Genomic DNA, 11,212 nt, shown 5'->3' with positions numbered 1-11,212 from the left:
TTGGCCTTGGTATTTGCCATCCAAAAGATGCGACACTACCTAGTTGGCCAAACCATCCACGTCATTTCCCGGATGAACTCCATCCGAGTCTTTATGACGCAGCCTGTAGCCTTAAACTAGCGTTTGGCCAGATGGGCGCTCCTGCTGTCACAATACGACATTCACTTCATGCCACAGAAATCAGTCAAAGGACAGGCTATCTATGATCTCATGGCTAGTCATCCGCTAGGGGCAAAAACTGACTTATTCAAAGATTTGCCAGATGAACCCCCCCGAAGTCAACACGACCTCCCCAGCGGAAGCCTGGCAAATATTCTTCGACGGCGCGTCTCGCGTCGGCACGAGCAGATCTATCGTTGTAGGAGTGGGGGTGGTTCTCACTTCCCCACATAACCACATACTACCCCATGCTTTTTCTCTAACAGAGCCATGCACCAACAACGTGACTGAGTACAATGCGCTACTCATTGGACTTGAGTTGGCAAGAGAGTTAGAGATAAATCACCTCGAGGCCTATGGCGACCCCCAGCTCATTGTCAAGCAAATAACGGGGGAATACAAAGTCAGAAACGACGACCTGATCCCACTTCACAAAGCAGCCACCAAGTTAGTAGAGTCATTCAAAAGCTTCCGCATCGAGCATGTACTTCGTTCCAAGAACACGCACGCAGACACCCTCGCATCCCTGGCGGCTAACTTAGCCCAGCCACTAGAAACGACTCAATGGGTCACTGTGGCAAGTCGAAGACTCTTTCGGCCGAAAGACGTTCTAGAAGTGAACGCCACTCACCAAGTTTTGGATCAACCTGACCCGAAAGATTGGCGTCTCCCGATCATCGATTACGTCCGGTACGACATGTTGCCCAAAGATGCTAGAGAGCGAGAGTCTGTCCGTCGGCGTGCCTCAAGGTTCTACTATAATTCGACCACGAAGACGTTGTATCGAAGGTCGTATGACGGCTTGTTACTTTGATGTCTTTCAAAGACAGAAGCACAAGAAGCCCTGCGCGAAGCCCATGATGGCACTTGCGGAGCTCACTAGCTCGGACCCAAGCTTTGGGATCGATTACGGAGAATAGGCTATTTTTGGCCTGGAATGGTCAGCGACGCGGTTGCTTACACGAAGTGTTACCACGCGTGCCAAATCCATGCCAACTACCTACATCAACCTCCTGAAAACTTACACCTGACAATGGCGTCATGGCCCTTCGAAGCATAGGGGATGGACATCGTCGGACCAATATCCCCGCCGTCGGCGAGAGGTCATCGCTTCATCCTCGCGATCACCGACTACTTCTCTAAATGGACCGAAGCCGTCCCTTTAAGAGAAGTCAAGACCAATGACGTGATTAAGTTCATCAAACATCATGTCATATACCGATGCGGCGTACCTCGACGTATCATCCACGATAATGACACACAATTCGTTAGTCATGCGTTCACTCGGTTTTGTGACAAGTTCTGGATACAGAACCTCTCCTCTACAGCATACAACCCTTCGGTGAATGGCTTGGCTGAGGCTTTCAACAAAATAATCGTTAAGATCTTAACCAAGCTGACTTCCAACAGCAAGCATGATTGGAACGAGAAGCTGGGCGAGAGCTTATGGGCGTATCACACAACGGTTCGTACACCGACCAACAACACACCTTATTCATTGGTATATGGCTGTGAGGCTGTGTTGTCATTAAAGATTCAAATTCCATCCCTCTGTGTCGACCTAGCTATGGGGATGACGACCAAGGACAATCATCAATAACGCCTCGCGGAACTTGAAGCGTTGGATGACAGGCGGCTTGAAGCTCAATAATACATTGAGTTCTACCAAGCCCGAATGGCTAAGGCTTTCGACAAGAAAGTCAAGCGTCGATCCTTTAAGGAGGGAGAATTGGTGCTCGCCGTCCGACGACCGACGATTCTCACTTCCAAGAAGAAGGGCAAATTTCAGCCTAAATGGGAAGGACCGTTCATAGTAGAGACAGTCTATTCGAATGGAGCTTATTGTCTCATCAAACCGAATGGCGACAAGATCATGATGCCTATCAACGACAAGTTCTTGAAGAAGTACTACCCTTAGTGCCTCTTACAAACTCCTGCGAGTGCATGAGTCTAAACTGGTTCTCACAAACTCCCATGAGTGCATGAGTCTAAACTGGTTCTCACAAACTCCCGCGAGTGCATGAGTCTAAACTGGTTCTCACAAACTCCCACGAGTGCATGAGTCTAAACTGGTCCTCACTCCCTCTAACTAGTACACGAGGCTAAAATGTTCCTACTTTATATACTCCGACGGGAAACCCTATACGAGACGCTACAAACAGTGTTCTTAAGTGTAACCTAGATCGCCACTTGGTCTAACCTTCTTACAGATTAGGACCAAAACTAACTGTCATGTTAACCCTCGCCTCTGATAAAATCAACTTACCAATCCTCTCCAATAGGATGGTGGGCCCACAAAGTCACTCACATCGCGACAAACAACCCTGTCATGTTAACCCTCACCTCTGATAAAATCAACTTACAAATCCTCTCCAATAGGATGGTGAACCCACAAAGTCGCTCACATCGCGGCAAATAACCCTATCATGTTAACCCTCACATCTGACAAAATACCAATCCTCTCCAATAGGATGGTGAGCCCACAAAGTCGCTCACATCACGGCAAATAACCCTGTCATGTTAACCCTCACCTATGACAAAATTAACTTACCAATCCTCTCCAATAGGATGGTGAGCCCACAAAGTCGCTCACATCGCGGCGAACAATCCTGTCATGTTAACCCTCACCTTTGACAAAATCAACTTATCAATCCTCTCTAACGGGATAATGAGTCCCCATAGTTACTCCAATCGCAACGAAGTTCTATCATGTTAATGATTACCTCTGATGGCTGGCCCCGTTATTCCCACGAGTAACATGGCCTAAGTAGTGACCTCCCATGCGATGTGTTGCTACTTCGGTCAATAGTCACACTCCTACGTCCCTGAATTACCTGACCTATTCCGGCTATCCTAACATTCTCTTAGAATAACCGATGGGTAGCAGCCTACCATGCGACGGCTCCTACAGCAATCAATCGTCATATTCCTACATCCCTGAATGATTCGATTATCACGTCGTCACCCTCGGGGACGGCGATAATTACCGAATACGGCTTATCAGGCGACATGCGTTCCGTTGTCGGGTCATTGTTGGGTCTGATAGGTCGCCTACACAAGCAACGCTTCAAGCTAAGTGTTACCCTCTCGGGTTCGCCTGAGCTATAACGCGAAAGTCAGGGTTAACCCGACCCCACGCTGCGAACAACCAAAAGCAAACCAGGGTCCTAACGACTAAGTCCAGGGCAAACTCGTCGAAGGCTCGCCACACTGCTAAAAGCAGTGTAGCTAGCTCGACTCAGGCGAACAACAAATGGCGAAAGCAAGTCCAACACAGTGACTGCCAGCGATCAGATCAATACCAGAAAATAAAAAAAAGGGGGGGGGGGGCTAACACCAGAAAAAAAGGGGGGCTATGCACGCAAAATGTTAAATAACCCAAAACATGAAAAGCCTTTTCAGGCAAAGTTTACAAGCAACATAGTTAAAATGTAGCAAACATCATCCAAAATTTTTAAGAGGCATAACAAAAGGAGAACACCCTAGAGCAGCTTCAGCAGACTGAAGGTGGTAATCCTCGCTTTAACGTCTGTGAGCTCCGCCGCCTACTTGACTCGGGCCTGTTCCTCCTGCCGCCGCCGAAGCCGGACGAGGGTAGCCTCACCGTCCTCTGCTTCCTAGCGTAGACCTCAGAGAACCTGCGATACTCCAGTAGCAAGGCGACAGACCCTTGCATTCTCGGCCTGCCATTTCTTCAAGTTCTCTTCCCCTCGAAGGGATTCCACCTCCGTGAAAGAGCAGGCGTTGTGGTAAGCATCCATCTTGTCCAGCAAGGTGAGGTGTCGCTTCTGCAGACGTTTAAGCTCAGCCTCCTGATGCGGCATAATTATGTACCAAAATTGTAAGTGCATAATTTATCAAGTTATAGTATAAAAAGATATCGATCCCACGAAGAAGGTGATTTTAAGAGATTATTAAAATTGGTTCTTATATTTTGTGCGTGACAATTAGGAATAAAGAATAAGTATGAATGTGATGAGTGACTGTTGTGAATATTTGCAAAAGATAATAAATTGAATTTTAGAGGAGAGAAGGAAGAATTAAAGAATAAATGAAATTACAAGGCAAGAAAGATGAATGAATAAAATCAAGAAATAAAACCAAGAATGAAAAGAAAATTTAAGAAAGTCAAGATGGAGGATTCAAAAGAAGTAAGAAATCTAGAATATAATCCACTAACCAATTTCAATTACAAAATATAAACTATTCTCTTTTTATCATATTTCAACTTAGATTTATTAAGCATAGATTATCAAACCATTTAAGGAAAGTGTAACCTATCAAATTATCATCTAAGTCAAAATTACTATTCATGATAAGAACAACAACATGATAATAATCCTAGAATTCATAAGCATAACCTATCAAACCATTTAAGATAAGCATAGATTATCAAATTCTTCTTCTACCGATTAGTTCTCTAGTTGATTATCCTAAACATGAACATTTTAAGTGCAAGAGAATAATTCATACAATATAAAGGAAATTAGACTAGTTTCATATAATTCTAAACTTCCTACAAGAATTAAATTCACATCTTTAAGAAATAAAAACAAGAAAAAGAACTAATTACAAAAATAAAAAGAAAAGAAAAATCTAAACTATGAACAAGAAATAAATCTAACTATAAAGAAAATAAAAATCTAAACTACAAAATATATTACAAAAATTAAATGCAAAAAAAATAAATCTATTCTACAAATTAAAGTACAAAAAGAAATAAAAAGACAAGAAAATAAATCTACACTACAAGCATGAATTTAAATCTAACTAATAAGCAATAATAAAGAAATTACTAAAAAGAAATAAAAGAGAAAAGAAATGCAAACCTTCAATTTGCTCTTCATCTCCATCCTCATCATTCAACAAAGAGGAGAAAGAACAAATTTAAAGAGGAGAAAAATTATTATTATTAATTGCAACTAAAGTTACAATTTTTGAAAGGCCTTCTCAATTAAGAGTAGCCCTCCTCTCCAAAAGGAGTTTACAAAATTTTTCACACACTTAACCCCTCACTCTCTACCCCTATTTATAGTAATCTTCAATGAATATGAGCCATTGGATTTGTCTTGAGCCCCAAGCAACAATCTCCACCTTTGAATTTGCTTTTTGTTCTTCTCTAATCCAACATAGGAGGCCCAAATTGATTTTCAAGAATAAATGAAAATCAAGTTAGCATATGATCATCAAATCCGGTCCATGGAGACATGAATAAATGCAGCCCAGGTCCAATGAAAAAAATCACAGCAAGTGGATCCGGTCATTGGATTTTTGGCTTAAAATGAAGAACTGTAGTAAGTCGGCCCACTTTGAATTTCAACTTCCAACCAACTCCAGCCCACTTTGAATTTCAACTTCCAACCTCTGCAGCAACTTGTCCAAGTCCGATCCACTGTAAGAGCTTGTGATTTTCGGCCCATGTTGTTTGCAGCAATCAACTCCGCTGGTCTTTGATGCCTAAGTCCGGTCATTGATTAATTTCAGCCTAAGTCAAGAATCTCCGGCCCAATTTGATTTTGAAAATCAAAAGAAAATCCAAGTCTCCTGGCCCATGTCCGGTCCTTGATTTTCAAAAGAAAGCTTTAACAAGGTCCACATCCATTTGATTAAAATCAAAATCTGCAAAGAAAGAAAATCGGCCCATTCATTTCTCCCTTGAATTCCCACATTTTGGTATATTTATATTTATTCATTTCTTTCATTTAATCGATGGGTTTTTTTTGTTGAGAGATGAGAGTTTGAGATTTATTCTTCATTAACCTGCAATTAAAAGATAAAAACAATTATTAGTGGTATATTTATTCATATAAAATAGATAATAAGGGTATAAAATTGTAATAAAATATGATTATCACCTCCTACGCCAGAATCCGTCTCGCCAGAGCCTCGCGCTCAAACATGGCGTTCATCATGAGCGGTGGAAGCTCGTCACCAGGGACAACATGCATCAAGCCCTCGAGGCGATACATCAACCCCTCCAAGCGATGGAGCTCTCGTTCGCATCGCCGGGCGAGCTGAGGACCACCCACACGATGGATCTCCTCCTGGCTCTCCTCGACGAAGGAGAGCATGTCGTAGTACCTCCTCACCCTCGGTTAACGATGGCAGCCGTCCTGCGTATAGCGTTCCTCCAACTTCTGGAGGACGACAAGCACGGGGACTAGGGCGGGAGCCAGAGCAGAAGACCTCGGGTCGAATCTGCAACCGCAGGCGGCGTCATACCAGTGCCGACAACAGAGGAGGAGGAGCCAACACTCTCGAAGGCCATTGAACAGAGGGGATTCTGGATTTTTCTCTTTTTAGGCGAATTTTCGTAAATACGAGAACTCAGCTAAAGGGATGGCGAGTACATTATATAGCCAAAAGCCCAACGGCTAAGATTCGCTGTCCCAAATGATCGACCGGCTCAGATGACCCACGACGCTTCGAGCTTAATGCCCATAAAAGCCCTGGCTCTTGGGACTCCAAACCGATGGTTCAAATTGAGCACAGAAGGCGAAGCGTTCCGTCACTTCGCAATTAATGAGGAATGACGTGCCCACATTGCCCTAGCTGGCAAGCATTTGGGTCCGCAGGCAGACGCGTGGCATAAGCTCGCCTATGCTTGAGTTTCGCTTGCGGTCCAAACTCGCCCGTGCTTGAGTTTCGTTTGCAGCCTAAACTCGCCATCACCTGAGTTTCGCTTGCAGCCCAAACTCGCCCGTGCTTGAGTTTCGCTTGCAGCCTAAACTCGCCTGTGCTTGAGTTTCGCTTGCAGCCTAAACTCACCATCACCTGAGTTTCGCTTGCAGCCCAAACTCACCCGTGCTTGAGTTTCGCTTGCAGCCCAAACTCGTCATCACCTGAGTTTCGCTTGCAGCCAGAACTCGCCCGTGCTTGAGTTTCGCTTGCGGCCTAAACTCGCCATCACCTAAGTTTCGCTTGCAGCCTAAACTCGCCATCACCTGAGTTTCGCTTGCAGCCAGAACTCGCCCGTGCTTAAGTTTTGCTTGCAGCCTAAACTCTCCATCACCTGAGTTTCACTTATAGCCCAAACTCGCCCGTGCTTGAGTTTCGCTTGTAGCCTAAACTTACCGGCGCTTGAGTTTTGCTTGCGGCATAAACTCTCCATCGCTGGAGTTTCGCCTGCGGTTCAAAATCGCCAGCAACTAAATCTGACCATCACATGAATAAGACACTGAATGGCGACACAATTAGATGTTTCTAGACAGTACATTTGAACAAAGTTATGACTTTACAATCAAGAGAGTCATAACATTACATTCGAGAAGCAAAACATTGAACATGGTATCTTGAATCTACTCCTATCCTACAGGTTTATTCTAGGAGTTTGAAAGACGCGAGCTTGGCTCTGACTACAGCTATCTTCTCCGCATGCATGGCGCGAGCTTTTCCCTCTGCCTCTTGCTGTACCCGCGCCTCGAAAGAAGCATTAGCAGTGGCATCCTCCTGAAGCAGCAGCGGAAGATTGCGCCTCTCCCTTGCAAGATCACCTTGCATAGTCTCGCTCTGAATGCGTAAGCCCATCAAGATTGATTCTCCCTCTGCGTACGGGATCATACCTAAAAAAATCAAAGAAATGGTAGACTCCATGTCAGATTGCAATAGGCGGTGGCGAAGATCCAAATGACCGATAAGGGCCTCTTTGTCTTCTATGTCTCGTCTTCGGCACTCTTGCTGCCACACGGCGCGACGACGAGCTAAAGCCAAGAATGGCTTTACTTCGGGCTCCATATCCGCATGTCGCAAGTCCTCCAGTTTGGTTAAGAGCAATTCCAGATCAATAAGCCTCGTCGAACAGCGTATGGCGAGTCTATAGTCGCCCTGGTTCTGGATGCAGGCCATACGGTCTGAGAGGGACTGCTTCAGTTCCACGAAGGTGCTATGGCCCTGATCGATGAGCAAGATCACTCGCTTCATGGCGCTCTCCAATTCCTCTAACTGGGTTGCAACCGAGTTCAGAGGTTTAGACTCCGGGTCGCGGCCAGGTGCGGGAGCCGAAGAAGAGGCATCGTCTACCGTCTTCTCCACACCAGGTACCTTCGCCCGTGGTGCCATCTTGAACGAGAAGGAAGCAAGGAACACAGTGACCTCTTCGACAAAGAAAGAGGGTAATGTATGATGTACGACCCAAGGGCGTCTCTCGAATGATCCAGATTGGGTGTGGAACGAAGAGCCCCCCTCCCCATTACACCGTCTTTAATACGAAGTGATGTGCCAGCACCAACCCAGCTAGCAAGCACGTAGGACCGTGGCTAGACACATGGCTACTCCCTGATTAACATTCATCTAGCCTTCGACTTAATTTGCTGGTGGCTAGAGCTCGCCCACAGCCTAAACTCGCCAGGGATTGGAATCCGGCTATGACTCGAACTCGCCCACGACGACTTCATAGATAGAAATAAAAGCTGAAAAGATAAAAGGCAACGATAACAAAAAAGAGAATATGTGCAAACACGTATGGAAAACCAAAGGAGCATGTCATTCATCCAGTTTTAAGATAGTACATTTGAACAAAGTTATGGCTTTACAATCAGTCACTAACGTCAAAATGTCTTAACACTGTTCAAACATGGAGAACCTAGTCCAGGAGGCTGAAAGACGCGAGCTTCACTTTAACCACGACCATGCTCTTCGCGTGGTCTTCCTGGGCTTTATCCTCAGCTTCCTTCTGAATCCGACTCTCGAAAGTAGAGGCGGCAACAGAGTCTCTCTGGCGCAGCATCTGAAGGTTTCGGGTCATCTCTTCGACAACTTTGTCAGCTTTCTGGCTCTCAGATCGAAGGCCCTCTAAAGTCGTCTCCATAAACCCCAACTCAGCCCTCAGACGGGATACGGTGGAAGTAAGAGTACCCATCCGCTCCCCCAGTGAATGCTGGTGGTCCACCAGGAAGGCGAGATGGGACTCCAAATCCGCTATTTCCTTCGAACGAACCTCCTGGTCCCATGCCTCCCTACGCCAAACTTGAGAGGAGAAGCAAGCCACGTTAGTCGTGGGACCTCCTTGTAGCAGAGTCTCCAGGTGTGTCAGACGCGACTCCAAAAAGAAGAGTCGCTGTCTACAACGGACGACGAGACGAGGTTCACCTAATCGCCTGAGATTGACCATACGATCCAGGAGGGACTGTTTGAAGTTGGCATAGGTCCCGAGGCCAAGGCCGACGAGGGAAATCACCTGCTTCGCGGTATTTTTGAACTCTTCAATACGAGCCTGAAGGGACAGAGAGCCTGAGGGAACAGGCTCTTGGCCCTGAGCAAGCGCTACAATGGGAGGGACCTCAAGGCAAGGCTCCGCCCCGGGCGGGGGAACAGACTGCGAAGCGGGAGAAGTCGCGGCCCCCTCGGACTCATCGTCAGAAACAATTATAGGTTCAGTCCCCTGCTCTCTAGTGAAGGGAACTCCTCCATGAACTGCACGAAAGCACAACAAAAAGAAAAGAAAGGGTTAAAAGCGAGGGATATCACCCTACAGACCCATGATCGACCCGGACGAGGGTCCAGGCACCAAAATACCTCTGGCGGCAGCTTCGGCAGAGGAAGAGGAGGAAACACCCTTCCCCTTCCTTGAAGTGGCCCTCTTCACCTTTGGCGCCATCGCGAGCACAGTAAAACAGAGGCACCTCTTCTGAAACAACAATTGGAAGCCACGGCATCCCTCAATTCAGAGAGGGAGGGCATTAAATACTTGGCAGGGGTGAGTACCCGCCGTTCGATTGAACCGTTCAAATCGAATAGTCACAGATAAGGCAAGATAATACCGAATCTCGCGCGAACAGTCCAGATGTGTCGGTTTCCAACACGATCTCTGGCCAACGGTTCAAGTCGAACGCGGGAAACGGGGAGCCCCCACTACGCCGCCTTTAACGGGAAAAGACGCACCCACATCATCCTAATTGATGGACGTGTAGCCCGCCAAAAATGAATGAGGCCTACCCACGAATTAAATTCGTCAGGCAAAATCGCACATACAAGAGTTTGCCCAAAGGCTCATACTCGCGCGCTATGCTGATCTGCCTAGCTAAGACCTAACCACGACTGAAGTTCGAGCCACCTTCAAGTTCGCCTGAAGATCGACCCAGTTAGGATTCAACCGAAGCTTGAACTGTTCTGTAATAACACCCAAGGCTGAAATTCGCCTGCAGCAGGGACTTGGGGGAGGCCAGGAGTCACCCGATACGAATCAACCAACGGTTGACTTGACAACTTCCCCTGTAACCAGCGACAAAATGCACACACGCAGAATAAAGGGAGCAGTGATTGGGACGAAAACACAATTCCATTCATTAAAAGAGATGCAGGTACAATGACATAATCAAGAGTATATTAAAAATCTCTCAACCGCGACTCCAACTCGCAAATCTCTTCGGCGTGCTTGAGCTCGAGTCTCCTCAGGATCTCTCGACGAATATCCGCTTCAGAGAGCGAAAGCAAGTCTTGGACGGTGCACTTCGCTATCTTGAGGGCTCAACCCTTCTCCTCAATAGCGTCAATGACCAGCTGCTGGCACGACTCGAGTTCCCCCAACTCCCCTATTACCTGTTCGTGAGCCTTCTCCTGGGTAGCCAATAAGGTCTGAGCGTTAGCAATGACTTGTTTGGTCCTCGCAATCTCCGAAGATAGGCGGGAGGCACGAGAATCAGCCTCTTGGCGCACCAAGATCAGTCGATCGCTCTCGACTATAGCGCGCTCCAGCTCTTTCGTCAACTTTGCCTCCAGCGACGTTATCTCATCCAGTCTGCGAGCATGCTCCTCCAATGCTATCTGGACCTCGCCGGACGCAAGATGGAGGATCTCGGAGCTCATAGTACGAAGGGCAAGCAGCTGCCCGACCATCCGTTCTGCCTCCTCCAGACGTTCGAAGTATGGTTTGGCCGCAGAGGAACCTAGAATCCTGATCAAAAGGCCCATATGATATTCAAGGGCCTATTTGAATTCCTCAAAGGGGTAGCTTTCCTCCAATGCGAGCCGGATGCTGTCTGCAAGGGTAGCTTGGAGGATGGCAACAGTTCGGTCCACCAACCTTTTGTGCGAGAGAGCCAAGGGAGATAGGGTA

Source organism: Asparagus officinalis, chromosome 1, assembly GCF_001876935.1.
Source record: "Asparagus officinalis chromosome 1, Aspof.V1, whole genome shotgun sequence".
Taxonomy (NCBI): Eukaryota; Viridiplantae; Streptophyta; class Magnoliopsida; order Asparagales; family Asparagaceae; genus Asparagus; species Asparagus officinalis.
The sequence above is the reverse complement of the archived record's forward strand: the minus strand, read 5'-3'. Positions refer to the sequence as shown.